The sequence below is a fragment of the Oryx dammah genome, unplaced genomic scaffold (genome assembly GCF_014754425.2).
Source record: "Oryx dammah isolate SB20612 unplaced genomic scaffold, SCBI_Odam_1.1 HiC_scaffold_19, whole genome shotgun sequence".
NCBI lineage: Eukaryota > Metazoa > Chordata > Mammalia > Artiodactyla > Bovidae > Oryx > Oryx dammah.
This window is the reverse complement of record NW_024070203.1, coordinates 82603699-82626813: the sequence shown is the minus strand read 5'-3', so window position 1 is coordinate 82626813 and position 23115 is coordinate 82603699. Positions and strand designations below refer to the sequence as shown.

The 23115-nt window shown below is 40.7% G+C and overlaps 1 non-coding gene across 1 annotated transcript; it reads right to left on the bottom strand.

Annotated features, from left to right (window-relative positions):
* Positions 1-22237: 22237 nt before the first annotated feature.
* LOC120879166 lies at positions 22238-22368 on the bottom strand. The gene has a single exon (XR_005724731.1). It is a non-coding gene; the product is annotated as a U8 small nucleolar RNA (small nucleolar RNA).
* Positions 22369-23115: the final 747 nt, after the last annotated feature.

The following is a 23115-nucleotide window of genomic DNA, read 5'->3' as shown; positions in this document are numbered from 1 at the left end:
GGATTCCAGTTTAATTTATTAAATGAATATTGTCTTGTGCTTTGGTAGATTCTGACACTACCTTCCCAGGATATACCCAGACAGTCCTTGTGATCCCCCGGTCTACTCATCAGCTGACATGTTCTGCTGGTACATTAAATAAAGAGGAAGTAACAATAACTCTTGGATTTTTGGCCTGAGAACAACACACCTGCTGTGCATCAGCTGTTGCCACAGGCCACGGGGGTCTTACAATTTCCAACCAAACTGCTGTTGGGGGGCAGGATAGCAAGATGAGAGAATGGTAAGGGGGCAATGGTGAATGTTACTAGACAAGGAAAGACAACTGGACCTGCCCAATGACTTGCAAAAGTCCCACCAGCGCTCTCTTACATTTAAAGTTGGCTGTCTACTAGCCACTCACCTGTTAGTGTTAATTCATGGAGTGAAAAGGAATGGGGAAAAACAATATGGTCTCTCATTCCGCGCGATAGGGAGAGTGAGAAACAAGGAGGAAATAACAATGACTCCTGAATTTTTGACCTGAGAGAATGGTTTATAATGGTGCTACTAATTTACTTGTAAAAAACTGGGGAAGAATCAAGATTAAATCTCAAAAGTTTCATTATAGACTTGCTCAGTTTGAGACTCTTAGGAGACAAAGTTAAAGATATTAAGTACGCGTTCAGATACATGAGTCTGGTGCCCTGAGGACAGGTCTGGGTGGAAACATAAATTTGGGGTTCCTTAGTGTTGTTTGAGGTTTAAAACCATGGCCTTCAGGGAGATACATTCTGTACAGAGAGAACATAGATGGAGAAGTGGATAGGACCCATGACTTGAGCCCTGGAGGAGCCCATCATTTCACGCACTAGAGAAGGATGAGGAAGAATCAGAAGAGTGTGCTGTCTCAGGGATCAAGAGAAGAATATGTTTTAAATAATAAAGACTGTCAGATTACAGTCAAGAGTGAGCTGCTGAGTCACCAGGTAACACCAGGTGGAGAAGAGACTGCTAGATTTAATGAAATGAGGGTCAAAAAAGTGAGATATAACAGCAGAAACAATTAACTGCTTGGGCTATATTTTTTTAATATCTGCAAGTCAATCAATGTGATATACCACATTAGCAAATTGAAGAATAAAAATCATATGACTACCGATAGATATAGAAAAAGTCTTGGATAAAATTTAATGTTGATTTATGATAAAAATTCTCCAAAAAATGGGCATAGAGGGAACATACCTCAACATAATAAATTTCATGTATGACAAACTCACAGCAAATATTATACTTAGTAGTTTAAATCTGAAAAAATCCTCTAAAATGGGGAATAAGATAAGAATGCCCACTCTTGCCACTTTTATTCAACATAGCATTAAAACTCCTAACCATAGCAATCAGAGAAGAAAAAGAAATAAAAGAAATTCACATTAGAAAGGAAGAACTAAAACTGTCACTGCAGATGACATGATAATATACACCAGAAATCATAAAGATACCACCAGAGAACTACTGGAGCTTATCAATGAATTCAGTAAAGTTGCAGGATACAAAACTTAATATAAGAAATCTGTTGCATTTTTATACACTGTGATTAGTCGCTCAGTCGTGTCAAACTCTTTGCGACCCCATGGACTGTAGCCCACCAGGGCTTCTCCAGGGATTCTCCAGAAAAGAGTACTGGAGTGGGTTGCTATGCCCTCCTCCAAGGGATCTTCCCAACCCAGGAATCAAACCCAGGGTTCCTGCATTGCAGGTGGATTCTTTACTATCTGAGCCACCAGGGAAGCCCTTTTCTACACTAATAGTGAAATAACTATTATAAGGAGAAATTAAGAAAACAATCCCATTTACCACTACATCAAAAAAATAAAATAAAATATTCAGGAATAAACCTACCTTAGGAAATAAAAGACCTGTACTCAGAAAACTGTAAGACACTGATGGAAGATACTGAAGAAGACACAAACAGATGAAAAGATATATCATGTTCTTAGATTGGAAGCATCAATATTGTTAAAATGAGCATACAACCCAAGAAGGCAATCTCCATAATCAATGCAACCCTATCAAAATGCCATAATCCCATAATCTCTGTCAAAATGCCAATGGCCCATGCCTATTGCCACAAATGGCATTATTTCATTCCTTTTTATGGATATGTAATATATTCCATGTCTTGGCTATTATAAACAGTGCTCCAATGAACATTGGAGTGCATGTATCTTTTCAAATTGTGCTTTTCTCTGGATATATGCCCCACAAGCGGGATTTCTAGATCAAATGGTAACTCTATTTTTAGGTTTTGTTTTTTTTTTTTAAGAAACTTGAAGTAAGCCAGACAAAGACAGACAAATGTCATATACTATTGCTTACATGTGGAATATTAAAAAAAAATGATACAAATTGAACTTATTTACAAAACAGAAATGAACCCACCGACATAGAAAACAAAATTATTGTTACCAAAGGGGAAATGTGGTGTTGAGAAAAACTAGGAGTTTAGGATTAACATATACACACTGCTGCTGCTGCTGCTGCTGCTGCTGCTGCTAAGTCGCTTCAGTCGTGTCTGACTCTGTGTGACCCCATAGATGGCAGTCTACGAGGCTCCCTCATCCCTGGGATTCTCCAGGCAAGAACACTGGAGTAGGTTGCCATTTCCTTCTCCAATGCATGAAAATGAAAAGTGAAAGTGAAGTCATTCAGTCATGTCCAACTCTTAGCGACCCCATGGACTGCAGCCTACCAGGTTCCTCCGCCCATGGGATTTTCCAGGCAAGAGTACTGGAGTGGGGTGCCATTGCCGTCTCTGTATACACACTAGTATATATATATATATAATCTGATATCTGATATATAATTTCATATATATATATATATATATGATAACCAACAAGGACTTATACCAGAGAAAACTACATTCAGTATTTTGTAATAACCTATAAGAGAAAAGAATCTGAAATGGACCAAAAGACTCTGTTAAAGCCTCTTGCCTAATTCCATTAATTTCACTTCTCTCCTTCAAAGACCGGAAATATAAAACTCTGCCTTTTAGCCATTTCATATTTATTGTCATTTGGGCCACAGCAGTTCTTTTCTGGATTATGATAGCTATTGACTTGATTTTCTTTTTCTTTCAAAAATATTCATATTTGAGAGCTATTGAAAGTGTTAGTTGCTCAGTTGTGTCTAACTCTTTACATCGCCATGACTATAGCCTGCCAGGCTCCTCCGTCCATGGAATTCTCCAGGGAAGAATACTGGAGTGGGTTGCCATTCCCTTCTCCAGGGATGAAACCTGGGTCTCCTGCATTGTAGGCAGATTGTTTGCCATCTGAGGCACCAGGGAAGCCCATGAGAGCTATTAGAAATATATATTGTCTGCCCTACCCAGAGTCTTCAGAAAAGGCAAATTCACAGTAAAATCAAAGCCAGTGATCAATCAGTCAATCAGTGACCCAGCCAGCCCAGCATCCTTAGCTGCGCTTAGAACCTCTTACTTTGCTCCCATACCTGCTTTGGTCCCTGATTGTTTCCAGAAGCTGTCTGGCTCCCAACCCTTTGGCTTTGCTTCCTTTTTCTGGAGATGCCCTCAAGCTGATTCAGTAAGCTTGGTTTCAAGCCTCATCATTACTTGGGTTGCAAGGACCTTCTGGACTTCCCTGTTCCTGACTGCTTTTCCAACATTCCTCCCAACCCAGGTTTGCAGATCCTCTTAGTTTTTCTGTGTGAATAACAAATTTTTATTTTTTAACTTGAAGTTTATATACATTTTATTACTTTCCCTTATTTTATCATATTGGAAAAATTCTAGTATGATTCTTGATTCATAATGAAAATAATAGGCATCATATTTTATTTTTTGACTTGAACATAGTTCTTTCTCCATCTTTAGTCAGTTAATGCTGTAGATTATACATACATGCATAAAAATCTCAGTGTGATTCACTTAAATTATGATTTTTCATTTATTTTAAAATCATTTATTTTATTTTTTACTATCCTGGGGTTTTGTTGCTTTGCCTGGGCTTTCTCTAGTTGTGGCAAGCTGGGCTCCCCTTCGATGTGGTGTGCAGGCTTCTCCTAACAGTGGCTTCTCTTGCCTCAGAGTACAGGCTTTCGGCACACAGTCTCAGTAGCTGTGCTACACAGGCTTAGAGCTCCATGGCATGTAGAATCTCCCCAGACCAGGGGTCCACCCCTGTCCTCTGCATTGGCAGGCAGATTCTTACCCATTAACACCACCAGGGAAGTCCTGATTTCGCATTTATATTCAATTTCTGACACCTACCAGCTGTTATCTTGGACGAGTTATGTAACCAACATATGTTCCAGTTTTCTCAGCTGGAAATTAGAGTCAAGAGTATAACTACTACATTCTTCAAAAGCTTGTCCCTAGTATTAATGAGATAATGCTTAAAAAGTGCTTATAACACAGTCAATGCTCAGTTTTAATGTAGATTTTAGTGGGGAATGGCAACTCACTCCAGTATTCTTGCCTGGAAAATACCATGGACAGAGGAACCTGGCAGGCTACAGTTCATGTGGCCTCAAAGACTCTGACATGATTGAGCACACAAGATCTTCATCATTGTAGACGATATTCGTTTATAAATGTCCTTCCTTGTATTGTCTGGATTTAGTATCAAGCTTATACAAACATCATAAAAAGATTCTCCAGCTTTTATTATGTACAAAAAAATTGTATGAGATATAGATTATTTATTCCTTCTAAGAAAACTCACCTGCAAAGTCATCTGAACTTTTCATGGTAGATTTTTTATTACTGAGTCCTTAGTGTATTCAAATTCTTCAATATTTCTTGGGTCCTCTTTGGCAATTATTATTTGTCACAAAATTATCAGATCTCTTCAAGAAAATCAGAAGTATCAAAGGAACATTTCATGCAAGGATGGGCATGATAAAGGAAAGAAACAGTAAGGATCTAACAGAAGCAGAAGAGATTAAGAAGATGTGACAAGAATACATAAAACTATACAAGAAAGGTCTTAATTGTCCCGATAACCACAATGACATTGTCATTCACCTAGAGCCAGATTTCCTGGAGTATGAAGTCAACTGGGCCTTAAGAACCATTAAGACAAACAAAGCTAGTAGATGTGACTGAATTCCAGCTGAGCTATTTAAAGTCCTAAAAGATGATGCTATTAAGGTGCTGCATTCAGTATGTCAGAAAATTTGGAAAACTCAGCAGTGGCCACAAGATAGAGAAAGGTCAGTTTTCATTCTAATCCCAAAGAAGGGCAGTGTCAAAGGATGTTCAAACTACAAAACAATTGAGCTCATTTCACATGCTAGCAAGATAATGCTCAAAATCCTTCAAGCTAGGCTTCACCTGTACATGAACTGAGAACTTCCAGATGCACAAGCTAGATTTTGAAGAAGCAGAGGAACCAGAGATCAGATTGCCAACATTCACTGAGTCAAGGAGAAAGCAAGGGAGTTCCAGAAAAACATCTACTTCTGCCTCATTGACTATGCTAAAACCTTACTGTGTGGATCACAACAAACTGTGGGAAATTCTTGAAGAGATGGAAATACCAGACCACCTTACCTGTCTCCTGAGAAACCTGAGTGCAGGTCAAGAAGTAACAGTTGGAACCAGACATGGAATGAAGGACTGGTTCAAAATTAGGAAAGAAGTATGATAAGGCTGTATACTGTCACCCTGCTTGTTGAATTTGTAGGCAGAGTACATGACGTGAAATGCCGGGGTGGATGAATCCCAAACTGGAATCAAGATTCAGTTCAGTTCAGTTCAGTCGCTCAGTCGTGTCCGACTCTTTGCGACCCCATGAATCGCAGCACACCAGGCCTCCCTGTCCATCACCAACTCCCGGAGTTCACTTAGATTCACATCCATCGAGTCAATGATGCCATCCAGCCATCTCATCCTTGGTCGTCCCCTTCTCCTCCTGCCCCCAATCCCTCCCTGGGAGGAAAATCAACAACCTCAGATATTCAGATGATCCCACCCTAATGGCAAGAAAGCAAAGAGGAACTGAAGAGCCTCTTGATGAAGGTGAGAGTCAAAAGGTGGCTTAAAATTCAACATTCAAAAATCTAAAATCTAGGTATCTGATCCCATCACTTCATGAGAAATAGATGGAGAAAAAATGGAAACAGTGGCAAATTTTCTTTCCTTGGGCTCTAAAATCACTGTGGACAGTGACTGCACCCATGAAATTGAAGGACATTTGTTCCTTGGAAGGAAAGCTATGGCAAACCGAGACAGCATATTAAAAAGCAGAGACATCACTTTGTCAATCAAAGTCTGTATAGTCAAAGCTATAGTTTTCCAGTAGTCATGTGATGATGTGAGAGTTGATCCATGAAGAAGGCCAAGCACTGAAGAACTGATGATTTTCTGGCACTGGAGAACACTCTTGAGAGTCCCTTGGACAGCGGGGACATGCAACCAGTCTATCCTAAACGAAATCAGTCCTGAATATTCATTGGCAGGTCCATGCTGAAGCTGAAGCTCCAATACTTTGGCCACCTGACAGTAAGAGCCAACTCATTGGAAAAGACCCTGATGCTGGGAAAGATTGAAGGCAAAAGGAGAAGAGGGCAGCAGAAGATGAGATGGTTACATAGCATCACAGACTCAATGGACCTGAACTTAAGCAACCTCAAGGAGATAGTGGAGTACAGAAGAGCCTGGCGTGCTGCAGTCCATGGAATCACAAAGAGTCAGACATGACTTAGTGACAGAACAAGAACAAATGTAAAGAATTTCAAATTTATTGGCGTAAATCACGGATAGTTTTCTCTTGCATTTTTCATTTCTATTGTAGTTATTCTTATGTGTTCCATTTTTAAATTTCTAACATTAGTATTTCTACTTTCTTGTCTTTTTACTTGATTGATTTTTAGCAGTTTCTTAATGTTATTAGTCTTTTCAAAGAAAATAAGCTTTTGCTATTGTCAGTCTTTTCCATTGTTTTAAAGGTATGTTTATTGCTTCGATTTATGCTGATTTACACTTCCATTTTTCTGTTTTTTTGGATTGACTGTGATGCCCTTCTTCTAATTTCTTAACTTGAAAGTCTAGCTTGCTATTTCCTATTTTCTACTTTTCTTATGTAGACGTGTAAAATGACAAATAGCCTTCAAGCGCTAAGTTAGCTTTATCCTACAAGTCTTGATGTTTGGAAGGTTTTTTGTTTTCTTTCTATATACTTTTTCATTTTCATTATGATTTCTTCTTTAATCCGTACCTTACTTAGAAGTGTGGTTTCCAAATGTATGCTATTCTTCTGGCTCTGTATTTGTTTCCTATTTCTAACTCCTAATATGATTTCATCATAGTAAAAAATGTGGTTTGAATTATTCTGATTCTTTGGTATTTTTAAAGATTTGCCTTTTGGACAACTCGATGGTAAGTATTTGCAAATGTTCCATATATGCTTGACAAGGATTGTGAATTTCTGAATTTGTTAGTTAGAGGTCTTCTTACCTGCTCATCATATAAGCCTTATTACCTGTATTATTCAAAGATTCTATCTTTAAAAATTCAATGTGAACTGAATAGTGTTTTACTATAAAGTCTGTATGTTTAATATTATATTGTACCCAAGTTTCTTTCAGCTCATATTTATCTAGTATATATAGGCTTCCCTGGTGGCTCAGATGGTAATTCAGAAGACCCAGGTTTGATCCCTGGGTCAGGAAGATCTCCTGGAGAAGGAAATGGCAACCCGTTCTAATATTCTTGCCTGGATAATCCCATGGACAGAGGAGCCTGGCGGCCTACAGTCTGTGGGATCGCAAAGAGTCAGACAAGACTGAGGAACTAACACTTTCAGCCTCATCTAGTATACATTTTTCACGGCTTTACCCTCAACCTTTTTTATCATTATTCTTGATTTTGTCTTGTTCAGATAACATACAGAAAGCTATTTTGTCTCTTTGCATAATCCCTTGCTCTCTTTCATGTAGAGTAATGCATTGAAGGTACCTGTATAAACAATCACTTATACGCTAGACACTACTAGTGATACAAAATTGAATAAGATATGATTCTTTTCCTAAATATTGAATAAGATATGATTTCTTTTCCTAAATACCTTCAAAACTAATCTATAGATCATTATAAGCAGACAATTCCAGTATTAAGGCCAAATGTGAAGACAATGGTATGCACTTGATAATATCTCATTTTGAGGCTAACTTCTCACTGTTTCCCTACAGTGTCTGGTGAAGAATCTTAGGAATTTTCTTCAAAAAAAAAAAAAATCTAGGCTCTGTGCACATTGATTGGCATACGGAAGGCAATCACCTAAGGTCCAACTTCATCCCTGTAGCCACTCTCTGGGTTCTTGACAGATTCATTTAGATGAACTTAGACAGGACTTCCCTGGTGGCTCAGACAGTAAAGCATCTGCCTATAGTGCAGAAGACATGGGTTCAATCCCTGGGTTGGGAAGATCTCCTGGAGAAGGAAATGGCAACCCACTCCAGTATTCTTGCCTGGAAAATCCCATGGATGAAGGAGGCTGGTGGGCTACAGTCCCTGGGGTCGCAAAGAGTCAGACATGACTGAGCGACTTCACTTTCACTTTCTTTTCAGACATCCTTTAAAAAAGTATCAGTGAACATAAGAAATAAAAATGCCCTTAAGCCACAATTTAAGAAGCAGTATATATGGTTTAACCTGATTTGTCTGGAACACAGTTACACAAAGAGATACAGCAGAGTGTGTCCTGTGGCTGGGCCATCACATATGCCTTTGGGAACCTTGTGAAGCACCAACCTACACAGAAGTACGTTAATGGACCAATAACACATGCTTTGTCTTGTCCAGCAGCCATTAGAATCTGGCTATTTTCAGTGATATATATATATATATATATATATATATATATATATATGTAAGTCCTTAGCATGTTTGTGATTAATAGTCATTTGGGGAGCAGTCATACTGCGGTATTGATTTTTTCAAATTAAAAAAAAAAAACCATTATTTGGAGACTTTAGGGGACACTAAATCATGCCAACAGACATTTGTTCCAGGACTACTTTGTGCAACATAGTTCCATGTTAGATGTGTGGGTAGAAGATACTGGAGGGGTTCAGACATCCAGGGAGAACACCATAGGATACAGGAGTGGAGACAGGCGTGATGCGTCTGAGATGAGGAAAGTCGAAGATTAGCATCACCCTCACCAGGAGAGCAACCTGGAATAGATTCTTCCTCTGAACCTTCTTCCTCTAAACCTCCAGGACTGTCAAACAATAAATTTCTAGTGTTTTAAGCCACCCAGTTTGTGGTGATTTGTTAAAGCAGATCTAGGAAGTGAGTAAAAGAGAGATTGAATTAGATAGAAGGATGGTGAACTTGGAGGTGTTCTCTGAAGATTGGTGGCTCTTTAGCTGGTGCTTGTGACCAGAGTCTACCCTATAAGCACTGGGCTGTGAAAGAGTGATTCTCACTCCTTTGGTGAACACGGATTGCTTAGGTGGGATGAAGATTCATGTCCTCCATTCCTGCCTGTTCCTAACTTTCAATGAATAAAATAAAATAATGCCATTTGCAGCAACATGGATGGCCCTAGAAGTTACCATAATAAGTGAAGTAAATCAGACAGAGAAAGACAAACATATAATATTGCTTATATGTGGAATCTAAAATTAAAGATACAAATGAACTTATTGACAAAACAGAATCAGACTCATGAACATAGAAAGCAAACTTATGAATACAAAAGGGCAAAGGAGGACACTGAAGGATAAATTAAGAGTCTGAGATTAAAATATACAGATTACTATATATAAAACAGGTAACCAACAAGGAGCTGTATGGCACAGGGAACTACATTCAATGTCTTGTAATAACCTGTAATGAAAAGTGAAGAGTTAGTCGCCCAGTCACGTTTGACACTTTGCCACCCCATGGACTTGGACGATAGCCCACCAGGCTCCTCTCTCCATGGAATTCTCCAGGCAAGAATACTGGAGTGGGTTGCCATTCCCTTCTCCAGGGGATCTTCTCAATCCAGGGATCAGACCCAGGTCTCCTGCATTGCAGGCAGATTCTTTACCATCTGAGCCACCAGGGATGCCCCCATATACATTATATGTATATATGTATAACTGAATCACTTTACTGTACACCTGAAACTGAAAGAGTATTATAAATCAACTATACATCAACAAAAATTAAAAATAAGTAAATAAATAAGGAACCCATTGGTCAAGAAAAAAAAGATGATGAACAAAATTCACAAGTTATTTTTAAGCTTACATGTAGTTTTATATTATAAAACAGTGACATAAAGTTAAAAATAATCTGGTGCTTTCGTTACATTTATTGTGATAATGCATTTTATTTAATAGAGCAAATGTATAGGCAGCACATGATGAGTGAAGGCAGCATCTTTGGGCAGATAATGTGTGTGTGTGTCTGCTTTGTCTCTGGATGTATAGCCGATTCCTCTGGAACTCACTGCAGGCATGCCTTCAAATGTAGTTATTGGAAAATTATAGACCAAAATAATGTTGATGCAAATGTGCAGAGCTACATATTGTAGGGTTAGCCAAACAACCCACATCTTACTAAAATTAGTAATGATGAGCTAAGCTAACAGCAATTTATAATTCTAAGGCAAGATTAGCATCAATTGAAAATTACAACAAACTCTTGATGTAATAAGAACATTGTATCCTTCCCCCAAATTGTAAGAAATTAAATTGACTTGATGCCTATGCACCTGTGAAGAAGGAGCTGCCATTTGTTCAAATATTTCAGTACGTACCCAGATATTAATCAAGTGTCTTGTAGGTGCATCGTGCATTTTTCTTGATGCTGGGGATAGAGCAGTGAAGAAAACCAAGTCCTTTCTCTCGCAGAGCTTACATATTTCTGAACATGTGCAATACGTATTTAACTTTGAGACCTCAGTGAACTCTGGCAAATCTAATCTTGTTTTTAATATTAAAACATGATAGGCTTCTGTCGAATAGTCTTAGCCATATATAAAAGAGAAATCTAAAGATTTACGTATCATCCACACTCTGAAAATGTCTGATATTTTTGGATCAGTCTACAGCCCATTAGGAGGGTAATTGCTGCTCACCCCTGGGCCACACACCATACTTAAGAAACACTTATCTAAAACATCGCATCTAGATCGCTGCAGATAACTGCTGGCATAACTTGACCTTTGACTTCCTGAAACAACTCGGTATTTTCTTCCTCTTCATTGGAGTACAAGCAAAACATCAGCCTTGTTCTGATAGATTCTGCTTTCACGGGTAAGGGATGGTGGAAGTATAATCTGTTCCCCTTTGATGTGCCTGGAAAAGAAACTAGAAGTTCAGTCTGCCTCTTCTGTTGGGACACACTGGACATACCAGATCCTGCCAGCTTCTCCAGCTAGTTCCTGCCCAAGCAGACATGGAAGTCTGCTTTGTACTGGAAACTAAACTACAAGGTCCAAGTGGTTCCTGTGTACCTGATTAACCTTATCTTTTATTTGTCTGGAGTCTCCTCTATTAGATCTGTCTTACTCCTATTTCAGTCTGAAAGGAAATCAACCCTGAATATTCATTGGAAAGACTGATGCTGAAGCTGAAGCTCCAATATTTTAGCCACCTGATATGAAGAGCAGACTCATTAGAAAGGACCCTGATGCTGGGAAAGATTGAAGGCGGGAGGAGAAGGGGACGACGGAGGACGAGATGTTGATGCCATCACCGACTCAATGGACATGAGTCTGAGCAAGCTCCAGGAGATGGTGAAGGACAGGGAAGCCTGGCGTGCTGCAGTCCATGGAGTCGCAAAGAATCGGACATGCCTGAGCAACTGAACAACAACAAATTCCTATTTCAGATTTATCTAGTTCACCTATTCAGCCTTCTCAAGTGTCAAAGTTTAATTTTGTAACAAGTTAAAAAATTGACAAAAAGCACATATCGAAATTTCTTTTGACTTGTTAATGAGGGAACCAGCAGGCTGGTAAAGCTGGTTCAGACGCAAATTTGAGTAAGTCACGTTTAAGTAAGTTTGCTAAGTAAGAGACAAACCTAGTCAAGGTCCATCAGGACAATAAAATAACCTTTGGGGTTAATCTACCTGTGGACAGAATCATTTACATGTCTCTTGAAGAGACTGTCCAAGTTGACATATTGTCACAGAGTCTGGGCCCTAACCAGCAGTAGACAGGAGGTAAAACAAAGATTTAACCTTTAAGGAAGCCTGTTAACAATGCTCCAGAATAACAATGCCAGGACTTGCATATACCTTATTTCCAAAATTTAAATAATCTTTGCTAACGCTGGGTTTTGCTTTTTTAAAGACCACAATGACCAAGCAATTTTTAAAATATATGTGCCTATTACTATGTCTAATGCTTGTCTGCTGGTTATATTTTGAGTACCCATTTAACACCCACTGTGATATCTTTAAAACCTTTGGCTAAAATATAAAGCCTTCCCAGACTTACAAAATGTATGTATGGCCTGTCTCTTTCTGTGGTTCTCTTTCTGTGTGTGTGTGTGTGTGTGTGTGTTTACCTCTTTGCAGAAGGAGCAATATATGAGGTGATGAGATGGATTTTTCTTGTGCTAGCATTATTGGTTCCAAGTCCCTTGTCTTCCATTTAAAATTGCATCCTCTAGGCGGAATAATCTGCTGGATAAGAACATGAGCTTTGGCTTCAGAAAGCTTTGAGTAATAGTCCTGGCTCTTTTATTAACATTGTCTCCTAGCAAGTTAGTTAACCTTTCTGAATCTCAGTTTCTGCTTCTCGAAACTAGAAAAACAACACCTACAGTTGTAGGGCTAATGCGAAAATTGCATCTGAAGACCTCAGAACAATTCTGGCACATAGGAAACAGTATAATAAATATTAGCTGTTTTTCCCTCTTCTAAACTTTATAAACCCATGCGCCAAATGGAAAAAACTAGTACACCAAGGTCTTTAAGATAAAAATGTATGTTTTATATGGATGTTCAGTTTAGTTAAGACAACCACATTGCTACTCAGTCTAATATTAACAATTATTTTCTTTTCCTCAATCTATTTTAAATTGAAGGATAATTTCTTTACAATATTGGTTTGATTCCTGCCATACATCAGCATGAATTAGGCATATTTGTACATGTGTCCTCTCTCTTGAGCCTTCCTCCCACCCTTGATTTTCAGTTGTTTCATTGTTTTTTTTGTTTATTTTGCTCTTCATTTTCTTTGGTTCCATAGCTTCTCCATGAATCTGGGTCCATAAAATAAGTGTGCTGTGATGACATCAGATATCTCTTCAAATGCACTAGGAGTTCACGGTTACATGTGGCTTTAATATCCACTAGTGGTGTCACTGAATCCTAATCCTCACTGTTTCTGAGGTAGTAACAAGGTGAAGGCATGAAACCCTAGGATCTACTTGTCAACAGGGAGTATATTCTTTGTGTTTATTCTTAAAGTCAAAATATCAGTTCTCTTCTGTATGCATCTCGAGAGGCCTCTTCACATCAGACTCATGGGCCATCTGTTCAAATCTAAAGTTTATTCAATCATTTTAGGTAAAGAGATATATAGTAGTATCTAGAAGAGAATCTCACTTAACTTTAACTTGTTCATGATAGAGTGTACTCCTTTGGAAAAAGTTGTGTCAGAACCAAGTTTTAATTTCCTAACTTTTAATTTCTATCTGGGCTATCAGGTGGCACAGAGGTAAAGAACCCACCTGTCAGTGCAGGAGACCCAAGAGACACAGGTTTAATTCTTGGGTCAGGAAGATCGTCTGATGTAGGAAATGGCAACCCACTCCAGTATTCTTGCCTGGAAAATTCCATGCACATAGGAGCCTGGTAGCCATTGGCTACAGTCCACAGGGTCACAAAGAGTCAGACACAATTGAGTAAATGAGTGTGCACAATTTCTATCTATAGCCTGCCCTATAGATGCAGAAACACTAGAAGCTAACATTCTAGCGAGATACAAAGTTAGAAAACTCAGTCACAGATACATAAAGAAATCCACTGTCCTCTGAACTGTTTCATCAACAGTTGAGGAAGTATAGGAAATGTCGAGAATTGCTCCTTTTAGCCTGAGATTTGACCAAAACACCTGTCACCTGGCTAGTGAACTGATTTCTGAGAAACCACTAGACAAGGGAAAGGGAAAAGAAAGAATAAAAATTCCATTACCCAGTCGACAGGTGCAGTGGGTACTGTATCTTTGGTTCCTCTATGGATTTTTTGTTATTGTTAAATGAGATGAAAGGCTATATAAAACACCGTAAAGATGTGAGGTGTTACAATTATTCCCACAGATTAATATTAAACCTGGAGAGTTTAGATGTGTAACTGTGCATTTTCACTGGTGCTCTTGGCAGATTCTCTGTGAAGCAGCAATAGCTGTGGCATCCATGGCAGCACACATTGCCTGTAAACCAGGAAGGCCTGCCTCAGAGTGGGGTTGAGGGAATTGATGCTTCACTCGAGTGCTTTGAGAGGCCAAGATCAAAAGCACTTTTAAGCATATCATATAATTATCATCATTAAGAAGCATGAGGCAAGGAGTCCTAAACTCCCAAATTTTCAAAGCAACAAAAGCAGCACAGCTTTAATGGGACTTTGAAGTCAGATAAATCTCCAGGTATTTTTATTATAGAAACTCACAACTAATTAAGGAAAATTCTATCTGGGCCAGTGTTTAATTATGTTTGCTTGTCTCTCTGTGTCATGTACTATGTTCTGAAAGTAGAAGGGTGTCAATTGGATTGTACCAAAGACTGTGCTGGGACTAGCCAACAGCAATCCATTTTGAACAAAGCACACCAGAGCAGAGTTTTGATCTCTTTTGTCTAAACAGATAAGCTCTTAATGCGCATTGATGATTTTTGTACTTGTCCACAGAACCCAAAGGTTAGGCAGAACTTTCCCTGCAAAAATCGCATCTGCTTTATATTACAGGTACTATATTAAGTCATGAAATTAAAAGATGCTTGCTCCTTGGAAGAAAAACTACACCAAACCTAGACAGCATATTAAAAAGCAGAGAAATCACTTTGCCAACAAAATTCTGTACAGTCAAAGCTACGTTTTTTCCAGGAGTTATGTACAGATGTGAGACTTGGACCATAAACAAGCTTAAGCACCAAAGAATTGATGTTTTCAAACTGGTGCTGGAGAAGACTCTTGAGAGTCCCTTGGACAGCAAGGAGATAAAACCAGTCCATCCTAAAGGAAATCAATCCTGAATATTCATTGGAAGGACTGATGTTGAAGCTGAAACTCCAATACTTTGGCCACCTGATGTGAAGAAATGACTCACTGGAAAAGACTCTGATGCTGGAAAAGATTGAAGGCAAGAGGAAAAGAGGGCAACAGAGAATGATATGGTTGAATGGTATCACTAAATCAATGACATGAGTTTGAGCAGACTCAGGGAGATAGTTAAGGACAAGGAAACCCGGCATGCTACAGTCCATGGGGGGGTCACAAGGAATTGGACCCGGCTTAGCAACTGAACAACAATTAAATCATTTACATGTGGAGATGATTGGAAACTCTATCTGATATTAAAAAGAAAAACAAATGGCACTAAATATATCATTAGAAGAGGCTATTTATTTAAAAGGTAGACCAGAACTCATAAATGGTTGCCCAAGAGCCAGGTCTTACCTAAAGTTTCTTTCTTTTTGGTATACAACATGGTCCATACTGTGGTTTTCCTAAAAATTTAAAATCATAGACAGCATTTAAATATTAAGAAATATCCCCAAATGTGTAAATTTCCTGAAATTTTTAAAAACTTGAAAGGTATAGAAATAATGGGCGCACCTGGCAACCGTGGGCTGGTTTTGTCTTAGGAGAAAGATTGATCTGTTCCCACAGACCCAACCATGATGACTGGATAAACTGAATGTGGTACATCCATACAGTGGAACATTCTGCTAAGTCTGATAAGTCACTTCTGTCGTGTCCAACTCTGTGCGACCCCATAGACAGCAGCCCACCAGGCTCCTCCGTCCCTGGGATTCTCCAGGCAAGAACACTGGAGTGGGTTGCCATTTCCTTCTCCAATGCATGAAAGTGAAAAGTCAAAGTGAAGTCACTTAGTCATGTCTGACTCTTAGCGACCCCATGGACTGCAGCCCACCAGGCTCCCCCGTCCCTGGGATTCTCCAGGCAGGAACACTGGAGTGGGTTGCCATTTCCTTCTCCAATGCATGAAAGTGAAAAGTGAAAGTGAAGTCACTCAGTCGTGTCCAACTCTTCGAGACCCCATGGACTGCAGCCTACCAGGCTCCTCCATACAGTGGAACATTATTCCTCCATACAGTGAAACATTATTCAGCCACAAAAAGGAGAGAAGTATTGATACATACTACAAATTGGTTGAACCTTGGAAACATTGTGCTATGGGGAGAATAATAGAGATGAAAGGCCACCTATTGTATGATTCCATTCATAGGAAGTAACCAGAAAAGGGAAATCCATGGAGGCACAGACAGCAGATTTGTGAGTGTTAGAGGCTAAAGGAAAGGGGAAGTGGGGGTGGCTATTGAACAGTTATGGGGTTTCTGTGTGGGGGATAAAAAAAGTGCTGGAACCAGACAGCAGTGATGGTTACACGTTATTGTGCGTGTACATAATGCCATTGACCTGGATGTCTAAAAATGGTTAAAATGGCAAAATTTTTGTTCTGGGTATTTGAAAGTGAAAAGTGAAAGTGAAGGCCCTCAGTCGTGTCTGACTCCTTGCAATCCCATGGACTGTAGCCTATCAGGCTCCTCTGTCCATGGGATTTTCCAGGCAAGAGCACTGGAGTCGGTTTCCATTGCCTTTGGGTATTTATAGTCTAACAAAAGATCACAAGATACCCGTCCTCACAGTGTTCAGGACCCTGAGAAGACATGATTGATATGGCAGAACACACGAGCCCCACTGGCCACAAACCCCTTTGGCTGGTGTGAGTGGAAAAGAAATTGGCCTGAGTTGCTCCAATGCTTCTCTGTGCCCCAGGTCGGGGATGGCAAAAATCTCTAAAGTTTACTATGTGTGGCCAGGTCCTAAGCCTTGCTGCCAGTAAAATGCACAATAGGACTCAAAGGCTGGTGACCTGTGTGGCAAAAACCCACCTTATCACACAGGGCGTCCCTGAGGCCGTGACAGATCCTTACTCATGGAAGCTCCTTTGGCCTGTCACTCTAGGCCAGCTGCCGAAAATTACTCCAAGTTCAATGCCACATCCCATGATTGGTCCCACAGAAAGGAGCCAGCATCGTACAATCTCAGTACAGAGGGTCCCCTAGCTGTAGAAATTAGAATATTTACATCTTTTTTTTTTCATGAAAAGAGGAAGCCCCAAGTTATGAAAATACAATAAAATAGCTTTTTATTGAGCATCTATGAGGTGCCTGGCACAGTTCGAGGCACTTTAGTCACTTAATGTTCAGAATGACTCTGAGAGGTGCTTTATAGACCAGATAGGCCCAGAGCCCTTCTGGAATTTGCCCACTGCCCTTTGGCTACCAGTATACACCCTGAGACACAACGCCGAGAGCCTGTCTCCAAAGCCAGTGCTCAGGTACTATACTCTTCAGCACTGTGCCCTAAATTCTGTACACTTCAGCCTCTCTCAATTACCAGCCACTGGCTGCCCCTGCAGAAGAAGGCCCAGCAGACTGACTAGGGGGTTTCTGAATTTCTCCTGGGGAGGTAAAAGAGGATAGGCTGGGATCTCAAGCAGGTGGTGGTGCGGGTGTCCCTGGGGAGCTGGCGCCTAAGGCACCCATTTGAAGAGCACTGACTTCCAGGACCACGTGCTCTCAGTCAGGAATTAGAAAGGAGGACAGCCCCACTGTGTGGACCCTGACTGTGGGAGCCCATGGACCAGGAAGGCTTTGCCTGGCCTCCAACCCTGGCGTGTCTTGGCCACACAAGGTCCAGTCTACAGGTCCTGGTTAGAAAACAAGTGTGTCTTCCTTGATATTTTACAGCATCTGTGGCTGTGACCGTGGATACAAAGCTCCCCGTATTACCAGCAGAATGAATTACACCGTGGCCAGCAGGGCCAAATTCATGCTATGAACGCTCTTTTTGTTTCAGCAAAATATCATTGATCACCTAAGTTAATGTTGAGTTAGATTGCTCAGGTTTTTTAAGTTTATCTTTCACTGGAGAATTCAGTTTGATTTTATAGCTTTATTAGGGCCTAAGTACAAGAAATATAAAACTACAAATACTTTTTTGTATTCATGTAATACGATATTTAAAAATAATGTAAGTCAACAATGAGGGTTCTTGTGAACTTTTTTCCTTTAAATGAAAGTTTCAGGAATATTTGATTTTACTAATTCCTCCTTTTCCCAGTAGTAACCCTCCACGTCACTTACAAAGTTTTTTTTTTTAATGGAAAAATAATTATGCTAAACTAATCATAAGTGTAATTATGTTAAACTAGTAGTAAAGAAAGCTGAGCATCAGAGAATTGATGCTTTTGAAATGTGGTGTTGGAGAAGACTCTTGAGAGTCCCTTGACTGCAAGAAGATTCAACCAGTCCATCCTAAAGGAAATCAGTCCTGAATATTCATTGGAAGGACTGATGCTGAAGCTGAAACTCCAATACTTTGGCCACCTGATGGGAAGAACTGACTCATTTGAAAAGACCCTGATGCTGGGAAAGATTGAAGGCGGGAGAAGGAGACGACAGAGGATGAGATAGTTGGATGGCATCACCGACTCAATGGGCATGAGTTTGAGCAAGCTCCGGGAGTTGGTGATGGACAGGGAGGCCTGGCGTGCCGCAGTCCACGGGATTGCAAAGAGTAGGACACGACTGAGTGACTGAACTGAACTGAACTGAGTCATAAGATTCTTTCATTGGTTCCCATCTCATGAAAGTCCTCAGTATAATCAGCTCTCACGTTTTGCTGATTTAACACCGAAAACCTTGAGCCCATGTTCTTCCTGTCCGCTGCCTTGATGCTCTGTGGTTTGTTGATCAGCTCTTCAGTACAGTGCAGTTCACTGTGCTGAGCACTGCGCCAGGCACTGGGAACACCACAGCACCCCGGTCCCTTCCCTGGAGGGCAGTACAGTCTGGCAGGGGAGAAAGACCCAGGAACAAAGACACAGCCCAGCAGTGAAAGTGAAAGTGTTAGTCGCTCAGTCGTGTCTGACCCTTTACAACCCCATGGACTATATAACCCGCCAGGCTCCTCTGTCCATAGGATTATCCAGGTAAGAATACTGGAGTGGGTTGCTGTTTCCTTCTCCAGGGGATCTTCCTGACCCAGGGACTGAATCCACATCTTCTGAGTTTCCTGCATTGCAGGCAGATTCTTTAGCCCCTGAGTCATCAGGGAAGCCCCCCAGCCCAGCAAGGGTGCTGTAAAAGGAAAGAGGACATTACTCTGTAGAGGAGAAAGAGTGTGCACTTCTGGACACCAAGGAGGATATCACAGAGGAAGTGGTTGCCGAGCTACATCCTGGCTCTTCACCACGTGATATTCACCCAAAGCAGAACACCCAACCTTTGCACAAGTCCTTTTTTCTTACACAGTGTTTTCAAATAAAACATAGTAAACAGTATTGAGGCCATTTTCTTTCATTTCGTTTTTATTTTTCATTTCCCTGAAGGCATTCAATCAGATGAGCTTCGATCTGAATTTTTCAGTTACTATCCCTACGGTCTTGGATAAATGGCCCCTACTCTTCTGAGCTTCAGTGTCCTCATCTGTATAATGGGTGTGATATGATGCCCACTTCACCTGTTTGTCTTCCTCTAATCAGGTAATGTAAATAACATGCTAAGAATAAGGCAGTACACGTATCAGAGTACCATGGGTGATAACTGCTGATATGTTTTAGCAGTAGAACCCTTCAGATGCAAGGCTGGGAGACAGATCACATGCCTCACTATATCCTGATCACACTAAGATCCCGTGGGAGAGAATCTATTTGCCAGGTTCTGGATACTCAAGAATGAACTTGTTTCACTTCTAACACAGTTGCCAAGGGATTCAGCTGCTTTCAAAATCTGCTTTCTAGAGCCTATACAGAGTGTGCCCTTGTGAAATACCAGCTGGACTTTTATTTTCAGCTACATTAACCAGCCAGTCATAATTAATTTAGGTCATAATAGGATACCAGAAAAGAATTACCCAGAGGAATAGTCTATGACCACGAAACTGTGGTAACACTTAAGTAACCGAGAGAAAAGTTAAAAAACAGTAAACAAACTTTTTAAGTCCCCCAGTACATCTATAGTTTTATTCTGGGGCCAAGCTTGACATAATAGGTTTTTAGCATTTAGTAAAAATAAGTAAATAAACAATATGGAGAAAGTTCAAAAAGAGAAAGAGAATATCATTCGTTTCAGCTTTCCAAGGGATGTTGGGCCTGCGTATTTTTGTAAAGAAACATCTGTCAGGGTTTGTGAACCCACCAGAGTGCCAGAATTCACTTGTTTAATGTGGGGATAGATTGTAGAGCCAAAAGCCCCAGGCAGATTGAGCAGGCTGGTTGCCCCTGGGAAGGCAGGAATTTAGCTGAATGCCTGATGCCATTTTGGTGCCAACTAACAGAACTTCTTGATACTAATGAGGCTTCACCATTTCAGAGCAGTTACATTAATTGACATTAATCAAAACATCTATTGGAAAGCTCACCCTTTCTTTCAGAATATCAGTCAGAGGCCACTGTGTTTGGGAGCCCCTCTGTCAAATAGCAAATCCCTTGCTTTCACAGTCCTGAGCCCTAGAGGAGGCTTAGTAATTTCTGCTCACCTCTGTGCGTCTGTCACCTGGCTCACCTTTCAGTGGTGCCAGTATGGGAGAATGGAATCCCAAACACTGTTTTTTATGCTATGATTGCTTTGGAAATTTCATGGTGGAAATGTCTAGATGTCGACAGCTCTTTCAACCAAGCTTCCTGATCCATTCAGGCAAAAGGGAAGAGTCCTTAACCACAGTCAAAGCCTCTCACTGCTGGCTGCCCTGCCAGTCTCCACACTGGTTTCAGTGGTGATTGTGAACCAAATTGCACAGTGGGATAATTTCACAGTTCATTATCTAAGAACTAGTGGAACCTCAAGAATTTCTTCGAGGGCAAGTATACAAAGGTTTTATATATATATAAAATACCTAAATTTGATGAATTTATTGACATTGAGAGTTGTTGAGCTTTGGTCAGAATTACCTAGAAGGAAGTAAGAACTATCCTTTGCTATATAACATTATTTGTGGTAGTAATCGAAATAGCTTTACTGTTCGTTTAGGAATTTTGTGAGGCCTGTTTGAAGGCAGGAAAATGGACTTGCAGGGTCCCTGCCAGCTCCATGAGTTTATGAGTCCACAATCGGGCCGAAAATATACACAAATAGTCTTCCTAGAAGATTTTGGATCATACCAATTTTACCAGAACAACATAAAGACTGACTTTATCTTTTCATTTTCTTCACACAGCCTGGGCTAAAGAAAATGCAGGCCATGGCATCTGTGCAAATGAAAGCTGACGGCAGGCTCAGAAGTCACCGTGTTCCAGCTGCACCTCAAAGAGAGGTGCTCTTCGTGCAAGTCCTAGGATGTGTGAGGGTTCTGGCTTCGCTATAGCTTGGCTTGCTCACATTCAGCCATGACCAGGGACAGGAGAGGCTTCAGCCAAGTTTGAATCCTGCTTAGCCCCTGTGGGATTTGAGTTTAGTTCTTTTAAAACAACATTTTGATGAGTTGTGTGTAAATGAATCAGAAACATATGGATTCAATTTCCCTTGAAGTGTACGTGGGTTTAAAAATTAAGGGGGAAATGTGTGTGCTTGGGTATGTATCAAAGGCAAAATGTTTAAAAAATAATGCAAGATGCTTTGCAGAACAGAAAACATGCCTTCCTTCTTGAAGCCAAAGCAATCACAGCAGATGAGGAGGCCAGTCCTGTGACTCTGAAGTTACAAAGTATGCATGGGGCCTGGCCTTCCAAGATCTGCTGTTGCTCTGCTAGCAACCCCCTGCAATGTCCTGCTGCTGCTGCTAAGTCGCTTCAGTCGTGTCCCACTCTGTGTGACCCCATAGATGGCAGCCCACCAGGCTCCCCCATCCCTGGGATTCTCCAGACAAGAGCACTGGAGTGGGCTGCCATTTCCTTCTCCAATGCATGAAAGTGAAAAGTGAAAGTGAAGTCGCTCAGTCGTGTCTGACGCTACTTCAAGTACAACTAAGGAGACAGCAACAAAAACTCAATCTAATTGTAAAGTACATTAATATCACGGATCGTCAGGAAGAATCAGATAGGAGCAATCAGGGTGTTGCAAGTCCTGATTATGCAGAGCCATTAATCATGAATCATGAGAGCTCCAATCATCATGTTCCTGCAATGTCCTAGGACCTTGTGAACAACACCCAGAAAATGAAAAGCAGACACAATCCAACAGGGAGGAGCAATCATATCTGGGTTGAAAATTAAATCACCAGGGAAGTCAGAAAGATTTTCAAACAAGGTACTTGCACTCTCTTCTCCAGTTAATTTAATTCTAAATGGAGGACAGTCTGCAGACTGAGATATCAACTGAAGCTGAGAGATACAAACCATGAATTCTGTCTTCTGAACCATGAAGATCCATAGGGCCCAAGGCCATGAATATCAGTGAAACAGACTGTTTTGGAACTGAAACTTGGCCAGAGAAGAGCCCAGCTATTAAATCCCTTCTGGCTTCTGCTGCTGCTGCTGCTAAGTCCCTTTAGTCGTGTCCGACTCTGTGCGACCCCATAGATGGCAGCCCACCAGGCTCCCCTGTCCCTGGGATTCTCCAGGCAAGAACACTAGAGTGGGCTGCCATTTCTTTCTCCAATGCAGGAAAGTGAAAAGTGAAAGTGAAGTCACTCAGTCGTGTCCGACTCTGTGCGACCCCATGGACTGCAGCCCTCCAGGCTCCTCCATCCATGGGATTTTCCAGGCAAGAGCACTGGAGTGGGGTGCCATTGCCTTCTCCGCTTCTGGCTTCTGGGGTGTCCTTATTATTTTGTCACATCCTCCCTCCTGTAGAATCAGTTTCATTATAAATGATGAGTCCAGACTTATGGCCAGAGACCAGCCAGGTTCTGAAACCGTTTAGAGACAGGTGATAAAAGCGATTGTTGCTACATGAGGCCATCAAAAACAA